We start from the raw sequence: 19,256 nt of genomic DNA, 5'->3' as shown, positions 1-19,256 counted from the left end.
ATCTTCCCAGCTCCGCCCCTTGTGGCCATTGGGGAGTGAAGCAGTGGAGGGAAGACCTCTCCCTCTCCCTCTGCCTCTCTGTAGCTCTGCCTTTCAAATAATACCTAAGTAAAGTTTTTTTTAAAAAAAAGTTTGTAGAGCCATTGTAAATATGTTTAATCTAATCACAGTAGCTTTTATAGTAATATTCCCAATCCTGATTTTTACTTAGGACTTTCTTAAAGGCAGGATTATGTGTTATAAGTATTGAATGTCTTCATGACCAATGAAAACTTTATAGAAGATATAGTCACAGGATGCATAGAAGATAAAAGTATCTTTGGTGGCCTTTATTTTTAAAATTTGATCTTGACATTTCTTGTATGATATTTAAATTTTGAATAGGTCCAAAATTTAAAAGGCACAAAAAAATACACGGTAGGGAGTTTTTCTCTCATTCCTGTGTCCCAGCTACTCAATACTCTGGGAGCAAAATTACAAGTTACTTGCAATGGTATCCTTAAGACTCTTGCCTTTTAAAAGATGTTGAAGGAAGTGAAGTCTGTGAAGGCCTGTTTTTAAAAGGGCGCCTTATTACTTCGAAGCAGATGTAGGACCTGAATCTGTCTCCTGACATTCCAGTTCAGGACTCCGCAGCCTTTGAGCTAAGCCACACGGCCTTTTTAAAGTGCTGGGTCTGGGGCACCGCTTCATCAGTGCGGACAGCCCACCGCTAACTGAAATTCTGAGGTTTAAGATTGGGACAGTCGGGAAGGGGGGGAGGTGCTTATCGGAAGGGCAGTAGGGGACGAGGTTTGGGGTTCGTGAAAAGGAGGCAGGGTTTAAAAAAGGCTGACCCAGGGAATGAATCACACGGTCTGGCTTTTGCTGAGCCCCGGGGATGGCACGTGTCAGGCCCACAGTGTTGATGTCAGCGCGGCTCCGGGCCAGAACTCGGGGGACTCGCGCTCAGAGCTCCGGCAGCTCGCACCTCTCACACCGGGACCTGGTCCCGGTCCCACCCACCCCGATCTCTGCCGCGAACTGGTGTGGAGGGGAGGAGGCCTCGCTCTCGCCCCCTGAGCCAGCCGGGTGAGTGCGGGGCAGGGAGGAGACGCGTCTGCGCTCCAGCCAGGCCCGCCCAGAGGCTCGGGGTACTTTGGCCCAATAGCTGGAGCCGATCCAGCCACCCGGCCCCGGACGCTGGGTCCAGCGCTCTGCGGACCTCCGGGCCGCGGCTGCGGGGTGGAGGTGGGGGCAAATGGCCGGGGTGGGGCAGGCGCCCCGAGTCAATCCTCTCTGCCAGCAAGTTCCCTCCCCTGTCCAGAGCAGTTTCTTCAACCGCGGTCTAACCCCCCTAGAAGCCCGCCCCACCCTGCTCTTCCCTTCCAGGGAAGACCGATCACGCGGCCAAGAACGAGACTAGCGCACTGGGCATTTCTCCGAGCTGGGCAGGAGCGAGCGCCGAGACCCAGCGTGAGAGTGGGAAGGAGCCTTAACAGGCAACCCCGTGGCCCAATGGCTCGTTTCGGTGTCCGGGTGCGGGCCAGTGAGGCGCGTGGGGCGGGACTTCCGCCTCGCCTCGGTGTTGTCGTCCCCACTCCGACTCCGGGCGGTGAGGGTCGGCGCGGATGTTCAGTCATGAAGTCGGGGTAGGGACATCTCCCGGAGCGACGCGGCGGGCGAGCCTGGCAGTGTTCCGGGGGCCGGGCTTCCAGGTAAGAGCCTGTCCGGCTCCGCGGCGGCAGGGGCGGCGGCGCTCCGCCGCGGGCCTGGCCGGGAGAACACACCCCCTCTCTCCTCTCTGCCCCCAGAGCTGGGTCGGCCCCGCAGCTCCTCCCGACCTGGCCGCGGGGGAATTTTTTTTTTTTTTGAAAAGGAAATTTTAAAAGCTCAGCCCTCGAAGGACCGAGTCTCCGCTGCACTCCCACCCCGCGAATTTTTGCCCGAAGTTGTTGGGTGATCCGTTTTGCTCCTCACCTTCCCTTCCGGAAGGCTTCTCTGGGTCAAGCTCTTGCCGCAGAGTCCTCGGGCGAAATCGCTTGAGTTGCGGGGCTTGTTTATGTCTTCGGGGAGAAAAGGAGGGCCGCCGCTTGCTTGCCGTCTCCCGCGGACCCCGTTTTCTGTGCCCGGGGGCTCAGATTGCAGGCTGGGACGTGACTGCCGGGGCCTGGTCGCAGTCCCTGCCCTCTGGAAGCCAGCGGCTGTGCCAGCTCGCTCACTGAGCTGACGCGCTCTAATGAAAGAACTCTGTCCCAGAGAGGCAGAGGGCCGACCCGAGGCCCAGCCGGAGCATCCCAGAGCCACTCACGCAGCTTCGGTGGCCGCCACTGCGCTGCGCGTCGGGTAAACTCCTTTGCTTTGTCCTAATCTGGAAATAGTAAATTTCCAAAAGGAGCCTTTGTGATCCGTTTCAGCACCGTGGGCAGCTGCTCACGTTGTTGTCCTAAACCTGCCCGGCCCTTCCTATTGGTCACCGATGCGGCAGGAACAGTGGAAATTAAGACAGTGTCCAGGGAGAACATCTGCAGTTTTGATACAATCTAAATAAGTAAGGTGGGTGTGCCTCGGAAGAGTTCCAGTAGAGAAACAGATCAAGACCCAGGGAACGGCTTCAAGGGTCCAGTCTATTTAAGGGCAGTTTTTAATGGATCCGTGGGATTAACTCCATTTCAAAGTAACAAAACTCTGGCCTGTGGTAGGAGTTAAAAACCGCTTTAAACAGGAGATAAGAAGTGCAGCGCTATGCTGTAGTGCAGGGCCCAGAGGGATTCGTTAATGGATTTTGGAATCAATTTAGTGGCTTGATGTGAGCATTAAAAGAAGAGAAAGGAAGAAAGAATATCCGAGGACATTATGTGGAGTAAGACCAAGTAGTTCTTGTAGTTTGTGTTTCTGTCTTTCTTTTTTCTTAATGTGTGTGTGTCGAGGAAGATGTAAAGTGTGTTGTTGTGGATTATGACCGACACAAGTGTTTCAAAATACTGTTGAAGCCCACATTTGGGAAGCTGATTGGAATTCAGCTCCTGCTACTTAAAAGTTCTGTGACGTTATCCATAAATAAGGAAAGAGTTGCTGTGAGAATTAAATGAAATAAAACATGTTTGTTACATGGTTAAGCCTCAAAGGTTTTTTTGCTTATTTGTTTTTGAAACAGCTGGATAGAAGCACAGTTAATTTCTTTCTGTAAGGAATGACAACTGTTTTGTTAACTTTTTTTTTTTTAACCTCTGCCTTCGTTGAATTCAGCCAACTTGATATCTTGGTCTCCAAGTGTAATGAAAATCATGTGAACGAAGTCTTGGTTTGGAGAGGTTTAATATTGAAGGGTTGGGGTAGTAGTGCTCATCCACCCTTGTTTAAAGCACGTTTCTTCCAAACATTTTGGAGGGATCTAAGTTGTTGCTAACATTTGGTTCTCGAGTATTTTTGCATCCCAGGATAACATAGATTTATCACAGGTTTTTCAGGCCCTAATTTTTAGCAAAGTGAAGGTAGGATTAGGGATCTGTTGGTAGGATCTGGCTTTGAGTTAAGTTGGATAGCAATACATCTGATGTTTTATAGTTCTTGCCCTTAAGATATATGAAATGATTTCACTTGGTCAAATATGGTATGTTTACTTCATATGGTTGCTACTTAAAAATGGTTGACTTTAAAATAAAAAGTATGTGCTGCTGCTGCTTCTGGTTGTGTGTGTGTGTGTGTGTTTATTTAAAGGATTTTAATTATAATTTTAAGTTTCTTGAACTCACATATGTCTTTGTTTTGTAAGCTTATTGAAATAAACACCCAAATAATGCAAAATAAATAAATAAAATAAAATAAAAAGTATGGTTCAGGACTTTTAAAATCTGGGAATTAATAATGTTTAGCAGAAGGCAGAATGAATTTGAATCAAAATAGTGTTTTGTTCCATTTGACATGTAACTACTCTGTGGCATTGCATATGGTAGTCTGATATGACATGAAAAGGAGAAGAAGGTTGCTAAGCTTTGTTGATTTTCTCAAAAGAGGAAACAGAATTAGTATACAAGTGAATTCCTTTAAAGAAAACATGGTGGAACATTGTTTAAAAATTCATGTCTTCTACATATATTTATTAAGCATGTATAAAATATAGTATTAAGCCTTTACATTGTAAAATTGATTTGGAAACTGTGAATATATAATACAATTGATATTATCAAAGTTTATGATCATAGCATGTAAACAACAAAGAGCAGTAATAGCAGTTAATATTGATTCCTTACCATGGGCCAGATATAGTTCTAAGCATTCTCATCATCTCACACAATCCTCACAGTCATCAATGTGGTAGGTAGTACAATTGCCTCCTTTGTATAGATGGAGAAACTCAGTCATCATTGATACATAACCTGCTGAGTTCACGCAGGTGTAGTAACAGGAGTTTGAATCTAGGTATCTTGACTATATAAAGCCTGAATATGGAGTACTAGAGGGGCTATCTGGATTCTTTCTTGTTGGTGACCTTGGGAAAACTCCTCCTCTGTTTCCTTAACTACTTTCTCATACTGTTTCTGGGGATTAGGATACTTTTTTTTTTTTAAGATTTATTTTTATTTACTTGAAAGAGTTACACAGAGAGGTAGACAGAGAGAGAGATGTCTTCCATTCGCTGTTTCACTCTCTAGATGGCCGTAATGACCGGAGCTGCCCCGATCCGAAGCCAGGAGCCAGGAGCTTCTACCGAGTCCTCCACGTGGGTGCCCAAGGACTTGGGCCATCTTCCACTGCTATCCCAGGCCATTGCAGAGAGCTGGGTTGGAAGAAGAGCAGCCGGGACTTGAACTGGCACCCACATGGGATGCCAATGCTTCAGGCCAGGGTGTTAACCTGCTGCACCACAGTGCCAGCCCTAAGGGGATTAGGATTCTTTGTAAAGCACTAGACAGAGTGTGAGTTCAGTACATAATATGCCTCAGCCTTTTTCTTTTCATCAAGAATGTGGCCATTTGAAATGTTTTTAGCATTTGGAAGAGTGGGAGGAGCAAAGAAAAATAGTTGCGCCTAGGAATACTGACCAAGCAAAGGCACAGAGGTAGGAAAAGCAAGGTTGCAAGAATATGTTGAAGGAGCTGGGCTGGGAGCTGGGCTGATCTGCAACCAGGAGCTAGGAGCTTCTGTTCTGCCACCTGGGTGCAGGGGTTCAAGCACTTGGGCTATCTTCTGCTGCTTTCTCAGGTGCATTTGCAGGGAGCTGGATCAGAAGAGCAGCAACCGGGACTCGAACCGGGACCCATATGGGATGCAGGTACTACATGACGAGGCTTAGCCTACTATGCCACAGTGCTGGCCCCTGGAGATAGTAATTCTATGAACCTAAATAACAATATGGAGAAGAGCAGGTTTTGGTGGAAGGGGATTTAGGAAGAGAGAGAATGTTAGGGAGTTTAGTTATGGAGCAGAGGAGTTGTGCATTTGTAAAGGTGAAATGAAAATGGGAAGCTCTTTGTACAGAGATCAGATGCTAACATTGTGGGGAAATGGCCTAGAGCAGTCATGCCTCTGTGGATCATGAGAGAGATGTGGCCCTTAAATTTCTCAGAAATGCAATTTCTTGCTTAATAATGGTGTGCTTGTTATCTTTCCCTGTAGCATATTTTGATTTGTGTCCTGGGAGAACAAGACGGAAGGTTGATGGGGAAGGAAACTTTTTTAAAAAACCTAACAGGGCTCCATTTATTAATTCAAAAGAGAATCAAGATTGTAAATTGGAGGCTAGGCATTTGTACACAAAGGGCTTTGAAAGATGCTGTGGCTTTTGTATAGTGCCAGGCATTTATAAACATATATGGAATGTTGTATTGTTGTAATGTCTACAGATCTGTTATTTTTGTTATCTCCTGTTTGTTAACCTGTATTGATGAATAGAACAACCTTTAAAACAGGGAGCTGGGGTGCTTGTTAGGGGAAAGCAGTGAAGGGGAAGGGGACCCTGCTGGGGAGATTTGATTCTATTTATAGTCAAGACTGTGGGAGAAGAACCTCAAAGAATTAAGAGGAAAAGACTGCAAGGTGTGATGGGAGGAAGAGCTTTTGGGACTAAATCCCGGTTCCACTCATTCTCTGGCTTCTGCTCTCCCAGTCTGTAAAAAGATAACGATGATGATACCAATTCTGAAAGCTGCTTTGAAAATTAGAGTGAATATGTGGAAGTGCCTGGTACACGGCAGATATAATTGAGGTGTTTTATTATCATCATTACCTTCACAAATGGGAACAAACACAGAATCCTACAATCTATTGTAAGAAGAGAAGAAAAGCATCTGGAAACCATTTATACTTTATAATAGAGAGCAGGACAAAGTAGTAGAAGGGCTGCTAGGCTTCCTTTCTTGGCAGATTTTTTAAGGTTTGGTGCAGTTGGTTAGGACATGATGTTAGATTAAACAGTAAAATCTATCTCTGAACTATTTTTAGCTCCCTTTCATGATAGGCCTGAGCAACTGACCAATGAAACAAAAAATTGTGTTGTTGAGCAAGCAGAGGACAAGGGAAGGTTTTATTTTCTGTCACACCATTGTTGAAAACATTACATGGATCCTCCTACTTAGGGCTCTGTCTGTAGTTTTCCTTCACTCAGTAAATATTTATTCAGTACCATAAGAGTAGACACTGTTCTAGGTGTTCAGAGTGTCTGGATCCGTGAACTGGAGAGACAAAAATCCTTACTCTCATGGAGCTTATCTTCTAGTGGGAGAAATAAGGCACATTTTTAATAACTTTAAGTAATTAGATTTTTCTTGTACTGTGTACTTATAAGGTCACAGTATTTTAGCACATGATGAGACCGACTATCCCAGATTGTGAACAATTTTGTAGAATATTTTGAAAGAAGAGATCATGCTTTTTTACTTGTGTTGTCTCTCCCCTTTTACCTCTTTTTGCCAATGGAAAATTTATTTTTATAAAGTATCAGGCATTTGTAAATACATATTGAAAGTTGAATTGCTGTAATGCCTCCATATTTGTTATTTTTGTCATCTCATCTTTGTTAACCTGAGTTGATTAGTAACAAAATCTTTAAAGTTTAGGAAATGTAGGTACTCATTAAATGTTTATGACAAAGAAAAAGAGATTGTGTTAAGGCAGGGGCTAAATTTAAAGATAAAGTAATCACTTAAATATAGCAAGTATTAAGGACCCATGCACTGCCAGAGGGTGGAGGAAAAGAGAAGCATGCTCTGAATTGCATTGTCTGGCTTGGCACTGAGGTTGGAATGGGAATAGATTATATCATAGCTGAAAGCACCAACAGTAAGGGAATCTGGGTGTTACCCAACTTGCCCAAGAATTGGCTGGGTGACGCTGCATAAATAACCTCACCTCTCAGTTCATTTCCTCATCTGTAAATGAGGTAGTTGGAATTTTCCAGTTTGAAACATCTGCTTTTAAGACTTCTTACCAAATGTCTATTGTACAGCCTCACTTTACTAATGTAGAGAAAATGGAGCTGATCATAAACTTCCATTGAAGCATCAAGTTAAATTGTATACTCTCAGTTAACAAACCAGACATGTAAAAAGAGATGTATACAAAATTAATGTTATGCTTGATGCTATTTACTGTTTTTAAAAATAGAACAAAATATGGTCTAAGATACTATACTTTTCCCCTTTGTTGTTGTGTGAATAAAAAATAAGCCATGGTATTTTAGACCTTAATAATGGATCACCAGCTCTCTGCTATGGCCTGGAAAGCAATAGAAAATGGCCCAAGTCCTTGCGCCCCTACATCCGCATGGGAGACATAGAAGAAGCTCCTGGCTCCTGGCTTCAGATCAGTGCAGCTCCAGCCATTGAGGCCAACTGGGGAGTGAACCAGCGGATGGAAGACCTCTCTCTCTCTCTCTCTGCCTCTTTCTCTCCTTCTCTCCCTGTGTAACTCTGCCTTGCAAATAAATAAATAAATCTTAAAAAAATTCTTAAAAAAATGGATCACAATAGTTACTTATTTTAATTTAGACAACAGTTACTTGCTGCTGATTGTTGTGCCAGGCACTCGATATACAGAATCAGAAAACGTTTAGTCTCTGACTTCAAGAAGTTTTGAGGATAAAGACAGTGGTGAACAATTTGTATTAACTTATTACATTGTGGCAGTACATAAAAGGCACATAATGAGAGGCTAGGAGAGGAGAAAATTTATGTGATTTATGTGACTGCAGAAAAAAGAGACTGAAGGAGTGTCAGGGGACAAAGCTGGAGACAGGAGCCACTTTATGAAGAATGTCTGTGCTAAGAGACAGTTCAGATTTGAACCATGCTCTGTAAGTACTTTCATAGGGGCTAATGTGATGGGGGTATTTTTAGAAAATTATTTATTTATTATTATTTATTTGAAAGGCAGAGAGTGAGAGTATATGTTCTGCCATTCCCTGGTACACTCCCCAAAGTCCTCAACAGCTAGGGCCAGGTCAGGTGAAGAGAGGAACTGGGAATTCCATTTGGCTCTCCCAAGTGGATGCAAGGAACCAAGTACTAAAACCATCATCTTCTGATTCCCAGTCTGTAGAATGACAGAAAGCTGGAATCAGAAGCCAGAACTGGGACTTGAACATAGGGCAGTCCTATATGCAGGCATTTCAAGTAGTGTCTTAACTTCTCTGTCAAATGCCCACACCAATGAGGTATTTTAATATCTATATCTTTACATACTTAAGAGAAGCTGATCCATGTCAGAAGATATTTATGCTATTCCTAGTTATTTTAATGGTATAGACCTTCTTGAAGAAATTAGTGTTTTAACTCAATAAAGTCTGAGAAACTTTATTGATTTTGTGGTTTTAGGGTATTTATTACCATTAAATATTGAGACATTAAAGCATTTAGAAGTTCATTACCACATTAATATACATTGAAAAGACAACTAAAACATTGGCATATTTTATTTGTTGATGTAAGGGAATTTTTGGTTGACTTTTTTTTAAGATTTATTTATCTATTTGAAAGTCAGAGTTACACAGAGAGAGGAGAGGCAGAGAGAAGTCCTCCATCTGATGGTTCACTCCCCAATTGGCCACAACAGCCGGAGCTGTGCCGATCTGAAGCCAGGAGCTAGGAACTTCCTCCAGGTCTCCCAAATGGGTGCAGGGGCCCAAGGACTTGGGCCATCCTCTACTACTCTCCCAGGCCATAGCAGAGAGCTTGATCGGAAGTGGAGCAGCTGGGACTAGAACTGGCACCCATATGGGATACTGGCGCTTCAGGCCAGGGCATTAACCCACTGCGCCACAGCGCCGGCCCCAAGATAGAGTTATAGACAGTGAGAGAGAGAGAAAGGTCTTTCTTCCATTGGTTCACTCCCCAAATGGCCACCACGGCCGGTGCTGGTCGATATGAAGCCAGGAGCCAGGTGCTTCTTCCTGGTCTCCCATGCGGGTGCAGGGGCCCAAACACTTGGGCCATCCTCCACTGCTTTCCCAGGCCACAGCAGAGAGCTGGACTGGAAGAGGAGCAACTGGGACTAGAACCTGTCACTCATATGGGATGCTGGCACCTCAGGCGGAGGATTAACCAAGTGAGCCACGGTGCTGTCCCCTGACTATAAGATTTGACTTAGAATCATTGCTAAGGAGTTAGAAATTTGTTGAAGTTTAATTGGTTGAATGTGATTGTAGTTCAGGCCCAGTTTCTAATGATTAGGATATCTACTTAAACTTTATAGAGGGAAAACATTTCCAGTCTGACATGATCCTACTGATGAACTGTTGATTGATGAATATTTCTGAAGTCGCGAGAGTGTAGGAATTGAACGTCTACTTTCTTAGATATAAAAACACCTCATTAAATGTCGAAGAATACTGTGTAATTACTGTGCTTGTAATTTATGTTTGATCATCAATATGTATTTATAACTGACACATTTGTTCAACAAGAATTATAAGCATTAATTTGCATTTTTTGGAAAAAAAATCTTCGAGTTGAACTTCACTTAACATAAAATTAACCATTTAAAGCAAACAGTGTAGTGGCATTTAGTTCATTCTCAGTGTTGCACAACCACATCTCTGTCTAATTTCAAAGCATTTTTATTACTCCAGAATAAAACTCCATACTCATTAAGTCTGTTACTTCTTCCTTTGTCTCTGGCCTATGGCAACCACAGATTTGCTTCTGTTTCTATGGCAATAATTATTCTGGATATTTCTTGTAAAAGAAATCATGTAATATGTGGCTTTTGATGCCTAGCTCTTTTTTTTTTTTTAAGATTTATTTTATTTATTTGAAAGAGTTAACAGAGAGGTAGAGAGAGAGAGAGAGAGGTCTTCTATCCGCTGGTTCACTCCCCAGATGGCTGCAATGGCCGGAGCTGTGCCAATCCAAAGCCAGGTGCCAGGAGCTTTTCCCGGGTCTCCCACGTGGGAGCAGGGGCCCAAGGACTTAGGCCATCTTCTGCTGCTTTCCCAGGCCATAGCAGAGAGCTGGATCGGAAGAGGAGCAGCTGGGATACGAACGGGTGCCCATATGGATGCCAGTGCTTTAGGCCAGGGCTTTAACCAACCCACTGTGCCACAGCACTGGCCCCAATGCCTAGCTTCATTCCCTTTGTGAATGTTTTCAAGGTTTATCCAGTTTATGGCATATGTCAGTGCTTCTTTCCCTTTTACAACTGAATAATATTCCGTGTGTGTATCTATCATTCTGGTTATCCATTCATCCATTGATGGAAATTTGGATTGTTTCTATCTTTCAGCTGCTGTGAAATAGTGTTGCTGTGAACATTCATGTACAAGAATTTGAATACTTGCTTTCATTTCTTTTGAGTATATGCTAAGAGTGGAATTACTGGGTCTTAGAGTAATCCTGTCTTTAGCTTTTTGAGAATCTGTCAAATTGCTTTCCATAGTGGCTAAGCCACTTTACATTCCAACTGGCAATATATGAGGGTTACAGTTCCTTTTTGTCAGTATTTGTTTTTTTAAAAATTATTATTGCCATCTTTGTGGATATGAAGTTGCTTTATTTTGCATTTCCCTGATGATTGAAGATGGTAAGCATCTTTTAATTTTTTTGGCCATTTGTATAACTTCTTTGGTGAAATATATTCAAATTCTTTGTATCTTTTTAAAATTGGGTTGTTTGTCTATTACTGAGTTGTGTTTTTATATATTCTGGATACTCCACCCTTACCAGATATATGATGAGCAAATGTTTTCTTCTGTTCTTTACTTTTGTGACAGTGTCCTTTGATGCATAATTTTCTAAAATTTTGTTGAAGTCTAGTTTATTTATTTATTTTTGACAGGCAGAGTTAGACAGTGAGAGAGAGAAAGACAGGGAGAAAGGTCTTCCTTTACCGTTGGTTCACCCTCCAATGGCCGCTGCGGCCGGTGTGCAGGTGCTTCCCCTGGTCTCCCATGCGGGTGCAGGGCCCAAGCACTTGGGCCATCCTCCACTGTACTCCTGGGCCACAGCAGAGCGCTGGCCTGGAAGAGGGGCAACCAGGACAGAATCCGGAGCCCCGACTGGGTCTAGAACCCAGTGTGCTGGCGCCGCAAGGCGGAGGAGGATTAGCCTATTGAGCCGCGGCACCGGCCTGTTTGTTTATTTTTTGATGCTCCTGCTTTTGGTGTCATAGCTAAGAATCTATTGCCAACTCCAAGGTCATGAAGACTTATTCCTGTGTTTTCTTCCAAGAGTTTATAATTTTAGCTCTTATATTTAGGTCACTCATCCACTCTGTGTTAATATTTCATTGTAGTTTGAGTTAGTGTTGCAGTTTCATTGATTTGCAAGTGAATATTCAGTTGTCCAATTACCACTTATTGAAGAGACTATTCTCACCCCTCACCCCTGCCACCATTGAATTGTCTTGGCACCTTTGTTAAAAATCAGTTGGCCATAGAAGTATAGATATATTACTAGATTCTCAATTCTACTCTTTTGGTCTATATATCTACCCTTGTGGTAGTACCACACTGTTTAGATTATTGTGGTTTTATAGTGAGGTTTTGAAATCTAGACATATGAGCCTTCCAATTTTGTTTTTCAAAATTTTACCCATTTGAGGCCCCTATGAATTTGAGGATTGAGTTTTCCATTTGTGCACAAAGTCCATTGGAATTTCATAGATAATATATTGGATCTGTAGATTGCTATGGTTATTACTGCCAAGTTAATATTAAGTTTTCTGATACATGATATGTTTTTGTTTCATCAATGATTTTCTGTTTTATAATCTTCTATGTATAAGTTTTTTATCTCCTCTGTTAAATTTATTCCTAGATATTCTATTCTTTTGAGATACTATTATAAATGAAATCTTTTCTTAATTTTTGGATATTTTCTTTCCTGATATATGAAAACACAATAGATTTCTGTATATAATGTTTATAGCTTTTAACAGTATTTTATTTTCTTTTAAGTTGGATCATATAGATAAATGAAAAAATGACTAAAGAATTTTAGTGTATCACATGATTATCCTGAATATGAAGATTATAAGGTCTACTTTCAGTGTAGTGCTGTTTGATTCCTTACTATACTTGTACTATTGCAGTATGATACAAAGGATGTGAAATGTGCACAGGAAAAAGTCTGTCAATCATAGTTGGATCCCAGAAGTAGAACCATTATAGGAGGTATGGGTGATATGGAATAATGAGAGAGAGAGAGAGATAGAGAGAGAGAGAGGAGAGAGAGAAAGAAACAGCTCCCATATACTGGTTCACAGGTTCACAGAGAGAGAGAGAGAAAGAAAGAAAAAGAAAGAGCTCCTATCTACTGGTTCACATCTCAAATATCCACAACAGCTGGGCTTGGGCCACATTGAAGCCAGGAGCCAGGAACTCAATCTGATTCTCCCATTTGGGTGGTAGGACTCAATTGTATGAGCCATCACCTATTGTTTCCCAATGTGCACATTAGCTAGAAGCTGGAATGGGGAGTGGAACTGGGACTGAAACCCAGGTATTCATATATGTGATGCAGATGTTCTAGCTGGCATCTTTTTTTTTTTTTTTTTTAATTTTTAATTTAACTTTTTTGAAAGACAGCAAGAAAGAGAGAGAGAATGTGAGAATGAGATCTTCTATTCTCTGGTTCACTCCTCAAGTGGCTGCAACAGTCAGGGTTGGGCCAGGCTGAAGCCAGGCTTCTTTGGGGTCTCCCATATGGGTGGCAGGGGCCCAAGCACTTGGGTCACATCTCATTGATTTTCCTAGGCCATCAGCAAGGAGCTGAATCAGAACTAGAGCAGGGGCCGATGCTGTGACCTAGTAGACTAGGCCTCAGCCTGAGATGCCAGCATCCCATATGGACACTGGTTCATGTCCCGGCTGCTCCTCTTCAAATCCAGCTCTCCACTTATGTCTTGGGAAAGCAGTAGGAGATGGCCCAAGTGTTTGGGCCCCTGCATTTGTGTAGGAGTCCCAGAAGAAGCTCTTGGCCCCTTGTTTCAGATCAGCCCAGCCTGGCCGTAGCAGCCATTTGGGGAGCCAACCAGCAGATGGAAGACCTCTCTCTCTCTCTCTTTTTTTAAAGATTGATTTATTTTTATTTGAAAGTCAAAGTTACACAGAGAGAGGAGAGGCAGAGAGAGAGAGAAAGGTCTTCCATCCGATGGTTCACTCCCCAACTGGCTGCAATGGCTGGAGCTGCGCTGATCTAAAGCCAGGAGCCAGGAGATTCTTCTGGTCTCCCACATGGGTGCAGGGGCCCAAGGAGTTGGGCCATCTTCTACTGCTTTCCCAGGCCATAGCAGAGAGCTGGATCAGAAGTGGAGCAGCTGGAACTAGAACCAGCGCCCATATGGGATGCCGGCACTTCAGGCCAGGGTGTTAACCTGCTGTGCCACAGTGCTGGCCCTGGAAGACCTCTCTCTATCTCTCCCTCTCTCTGTCTGTAGCTCTACCTCTCAAATAAATAAAATCTTAAAAAAAAAAAAAAAAAAAAAGAAGTGCAGCAGCCAGGAGACAAACTGATACCCATATGAGATGCAGGCATTGCAGGCTTTAGCTTTACTCACTAAGCCACAACACTGGTCCCCCAAACTGGCATCTTTACCGCAAGGCCAAACATCCACCCCTGTAACACTGATATTTAGAAAGCATCCCAATAATTTATTTATTTATTTATTTTGACAGAGTGGACAGTGAGAGAGAGACAGAGAGAAAGGTCTTCCTTTGCCGTTGGTTCACCCTCCAGTGGCCGCTGCGGTTGGCACGCTGCGGCCGGCGCACCGCGCTGATCCAATGGCAGGAGCCAGGTGCCTATCCTGGTCTCCCATGGGGTGCAGGGCCCAAGGACTTGAGCCATCCATCCTCTACTGCACTCCCTGGCCACAGCAGAGAGCTGGCCTGGAAGAGGGGCAACCGGGACAGGATCGGCGCCCCGACCGGGACTAGAACCCGGTGTGCCGGCGCCACAAGGCGGATGATTAGCCTAGTGAGCCGTGGCGCCGGCTCCAATAATTTATTTTGAACTTTGGAAGATATTATATAAAATGATTTTTAAAACTTTGAAATAATAACAGAAAATCTATAAAAACTATACAAAGGTCTTTTTTAAAAAGTCATTTGAGAGTAAGTTGTACTCTAGGAGAGTACTTCAAAAAGTTCATGAACAAATAGAATGAGATGACAATGTGCATTTTCTATGAAATTTTTCATGTGCCTTTATATAATCCTCCCATACTTACTTTAAAGTTCCTACAAACAGGGATGTTTTCCTTACATAAACTGCTGATTTCAGAGCTATGGTAGGAAAAGTTCAAAATAGGAGTGGAAGATATTGTGCCAGAATACAGCTGCTCAAGAGTGAAGTGAATGTGTTATAAAGACACAGAAATCTGCTTGAATGAGCCTCTACTAGCCAAATTTGGCATAATTGGTAATCACAATACTAATTAACACATTGAACAGTAATATGTCATTCTGTAGTGACATAAATAAATTAATAAGTTGAGATTTGGATGAGAAATGGGATTACTGTATTAGACAGAATAATGATACCCTAAATGTCCACGTCATAATACCTAGAACCTGTGATTGTTATCTTGGATGCCAAGTGAACTTAGCAGATGCAGTTAAGCTAAGAACATTGAAGTGGGAAGATTATCCCAGGTTATCCTGTTGGGTTCAATGTTCTTAAAAATGAAGAGGGAGGCAGAAGAGGAGTTTGGAGTAATGTGATGTGGGAAGGAATCGATCTGCCATTGATCTGAAGATGGAGGAAGGGTTGCAGACCAAGGAATGTGAATAGTCTCCAGAACCTGAAAGCGAAATCATCAAATTGTTGTATAATTTAAAACATTTTCATTTTAAAACATACATGGATAATAACCTAGACTAAAATAGAAATTTGTATGACTTTTGAAAATAAATGATACTAGCAAGAGACTGTGGTTGCTATTTCAAACTCTGCTCCCTTAATAACACACTAACGGCTTTGTGGGCTCATGGTCTTTTTCTCTGCTAAATGAGAGAAATAAATACTGCTAAGAACAGGAAAGTAGTTGTGCCAGTTATTATTTATTGTTCCTCTACTCCACACTCACCATTTATTACTTGCTCTATGATAATTGACAGGACAAGGACACAAGGTTAAACATTATCGGCTGCTGGAGAGGACAAGGGCCTTGAGAGGGAATTTGCTGGAGGAAGGTAGTTTTTTCCTTCCTGGTTCATTTGAGCTGTGTTATGCTTTTTCTTGCTCCTGCTGTATGGTGCCTGTGGGTGGGGATATCCAGTGGTGATCTGCCTCAGCCATGTGCTATGAATACAAAGGCCCTCTGATCTCACAGCCTCACCCATGACCCTTCTCTTGTGCATACTCTGCCTGGACTCCTCTGTGTGCCTGCCCACCAGCCTTCGCTTGTCTGTACCCCAGGGAATTTTTTCCTGCACACCCCTCCCCCGACGTAGATACTGCATATTTCAGGTCTTGTGGATAGTCGTTCCCTGACATCCTGTACACACCTACCCATCAGCCTCAGCTTGCTTGCACCACGGAGATTATTCCCTTTTTTGCCTGGCAGTTTTGGATCAGCCTTCATCTGGTCAACCCAGTGGAGTTCTGTGATACCTAGTGTGCTACAACCGCACTTACTCCAATGGGGACTGAACTCCAGCTTAAGGGAGAGCACTACTTTTCCAAGTTTGTCTTTTTGGTGTATCTCCATCTTACTTTCAAATCTTAGTTTCATAAATATTTTCTTATGAAAAATAGCTTCATCAACTTATAATTGACATACAACAAACTGTACTTTTTGAAGTGTATATTTTGGTAAGCTGACATTCATATCTATATAAGCATGAAATCATAACTAATGAAGTTCATGAACATATCCATCTACATTTGTTATTGCAAGAAAACGCTTGGCACAGGCTACTGATGAAGGAAAAGAGTTTAATTTGGCTCACAGTTTTGGAAGTTCACAGTCCAAGGTTGAGCAGGACTCAGTGGTTCAGCATCTGGTGAATGCTTTCCTGCTAGTAGAATTCTAAAGTGCCACGGATCATCACGTGGCAAGAGGGAGTGCATGTTACTATGTCCACGTCTATGTGGTAAGCCAGCAGGATTCAATTATGGGGGCCATCGTAACAACTAGTCCAATCTAAAAACCTTCCAAAGGGCCCACCTCTAAAGACCATCATTGGATTGTTTCTGCCCTGTTAGTGCTATTAACATAAGAATTTGAGGGACCAAACCTTTAACATCTGGGCCTTTGGGGGACTTTTGCCTCCAATCTAATATCCATACCATAGCACCATCACCTTCAGAAGTTTCTTCATTTCCCTTTGTGATCTCTTGCTCCTCTATATCTCCAGCTTCTATTTATCTTTATGTTTATTACCTTGTTACGGTTTAATGATGATTTGTGTTAAACACCTCTGTTTAATTTACTATATAGTTTTTGTCTGCTAATTCAACCCATACTGGTAGAGAATTGGTGCCTGGAGTGGCTGCATAACATAGATCTAAAAATTTGAAATTTTGGTATTGGTTTAGTTTTGTCTTAGGGTGTGTGCATAGAGCTGAGTTCCTTGTCAGAGGGAGAAGGGAATGCTAGTAATCCATCACAGTTGGATAAGCAGTCACCTGTGGTTGATTGTGATGTTTTGCCAACCTGATACACTTGCCTCCAGAGCCCAGGTACTATTAGATTTGATCTTTGTGGCAATGATGATAGGTACTGTAATGTGGAGTAGAATCATTTTATGTAATTGAGTGCTTACATAGAGAAAAGACTTTTCAGATTTGTTAATTCTCTGCTCAAGATCTGTCCTTTTTTTGTTCTTTTTTTTGCTTACACATTTTTCTTCAAAAGAAATTTCATTTCTTCCAGGTTTTGAGTAGATGTATGAACTAAAAGCCTTGTTTCTTGATTTTTTTAAAAAAATATTTATTTATTTATTTTTATTTGACAGGCAGAGTTAGACAGTGAGAGAGAGGCAGAGAGAAAAGTCTTCCTTTCGTTGGTTCACCCCCAAATGGCTGCTACGGCCCACGCACTGCGCCGATCCAAAGCCAGGAGCCGGGTGCTTCCTTCTGGTGCTGGCCCCTAAAGATTTATTTATTTACCTGAAAGAGTTACACAGAGAGAGAAGAGGCAGAGGGTTGGTGGGGGAAGAGGTCTTCCATCCAATGGTTCACTCCCCAGATGGTTGCAACGGCTGGAGCTGTACCGATCCGAAGCCAGGAGCCAGGAGCCTCGTCTGGGTCTCCCAAGCAGGTGTAGGCGCCCAAGGACTTGGGCCATCTTCCACTACTTTCCCAGGTCATAGCAGAGAGCTAGATTGGAAGTGGAGCAGCTGGGACTTGAACCAGCACTGATATGGGATGCTGGCACTGCAGGCGGCAGCTTTACTCGCTACACCACAGGGCCAGCCCCACTGGATCATTTTTGAAAAAAATCTTTTTGTAGAAAACTAATGTAGATTAACTGGTTGTTCTATTGTTTATATGTTTAAAGCATACATAAAATATTTTTAATGTTAAAGTCTTACAGTTTTTTAAAAGCATAGTTAACAGCCACATTCAGCAGAGAGCTGGACTGGAAGAGGAGCAACCGGGACAGAATCTGGCGTCCCCACTGGAACTAGAACCTGGTGTGCCGGCGCCGCAGGTGGAGGATTAGCCTATTGAGTCGCGGCGCCTTCTTTGTTTATTTCTAATCTAATTTTAATTATTTGTTTCCTCCTACTAATTTTGTATTTAGTTTGTTGTTGTTTTTCTAGGTCTTTGAGATACATTGATAACTCAGTTGTTTGCTGTCTTCCCAATTTCTTGATGTTGGCACCAATTGCTAAACATTTTCCTCTTAACACTGCTTTGCTGTACCCTATAAGTTTTTATATGTTGTTTTGTCATCTTCATTCATTTCTAGAAGTTGTTTGATTTCTGTTTTGATTTCTTCTACTACCTACCATTCATTCAGGAGCATGTTGTTCAGTCTCTATGTGTTTGCATATGTTCTTGAGATTCTTGAGTTGTTAAGTTCCAACTTCATCCCATTTTGGTCAGAAAAGATGCATGGTATCATTTTGATTTTTTTTAATTTGCCGAGACTTGCTTTATGGCCTAGCATGTGATCTATCCTAGAGAAAGTTCCATGCACTGATGAAAATAATGTGTTTTCTTCAACTGTGGGATGAAATATTCTGTAGATTTCATTAGATGCATTTGGTCCATAGTGTGGATCAACTTTGTTGTTTCTTTGTTGATTTTCTGTCTAGTTGATCTGTTCACTGATTATATTGGGCAGTTGAAGGTCCCCTATCACTATTTTGTTGGAGTCTGTGTCTCCCTTTATTTTTTATTTTTTTGACAGGTAGAGTGGACAGTGAGAGAGAGAGACAGAGAGAAAGGTCTTCCGTCTTCTGTTGGTTCACCCCCCAGTGGCCGCTGCAGCCAGCGTACCGCGCTGATCTGAAGGCAGGAGCCAGGTGCTTCTCCTGGTCTCCCATGCGGGTGCAGGGCCCAAGGACCTGGGCCATCCTCCACTGCATTCCCGTGCCACAGCAGAGAGCTGGACTGGAAGAGGAGCAACCAGGACAGAATCCGGCACCCCGACCGGGACTAGAACCCAGGGTGCCGGCGCCACAGGTGGAGGATTAGCCTATTGAGTCACGGCGCCGGCCATGTGTCTCCCTTTAGATCTATTAACATTTGTTTTAAATAGCCAGGCACCCTGTAATTGGGTGAGATATGTTTATTATAGTCACATCTTTCTGTTGAATTGATCCTCTATTCATTGCATAGTGCCCTTCTTGTCTCTTTTAGCAGTTTTTTGTGTTAAAGTCTATTTTT

At 42.8% G+C, this 19,256-nt stretch overlaps 1 protein-coding gene across 3 annotated transcripts in view; it reads left to right on the top strand.

Moving 5' to 3' along the window:
• The first annotated feature begins 949 nt into the window (after positions 1-949).
• RNF13 (ring finger protein 13) overlaps positions 950-19,256 on the top strand; it is a 175,266-nt gene continuing 156,959 nt past the window's right edge. The window contains exon 1 of one of the 3 annotated variants that reach the window (XM_062213168.1): positions 950-1,071. The gene's annotated coding sequence lies outside the window, so the exon portion shown is untranslated. Of the gene's footprint in view, positions 1,072-1,551; positions 1,698-19,256 lie in introns of those variants that run through there. The other 2 variants (XM_062213171.1, XM_062213165.1) reach the window with 2 other exon arrangements.

The sequence above is a fragment of the Lepus europaeus genome, chromosome 2, assembly GCF_033115175.1.
Source record: "Lepus europaeus isolate LE1 chromosome 2, mLepTim1.pri, whole genome shotgun sequence".
Lineage (NCBI taxonomy): Eukaryota > Metazoa > Chordata > Mammalia > Lagomorpha > Leporidae > Lepus > Lepus europaeus.
Note: the sequence above shows the minus strand (reverse complement) of the source record. Positions and strands in the feature narration are given on the sequence as shown.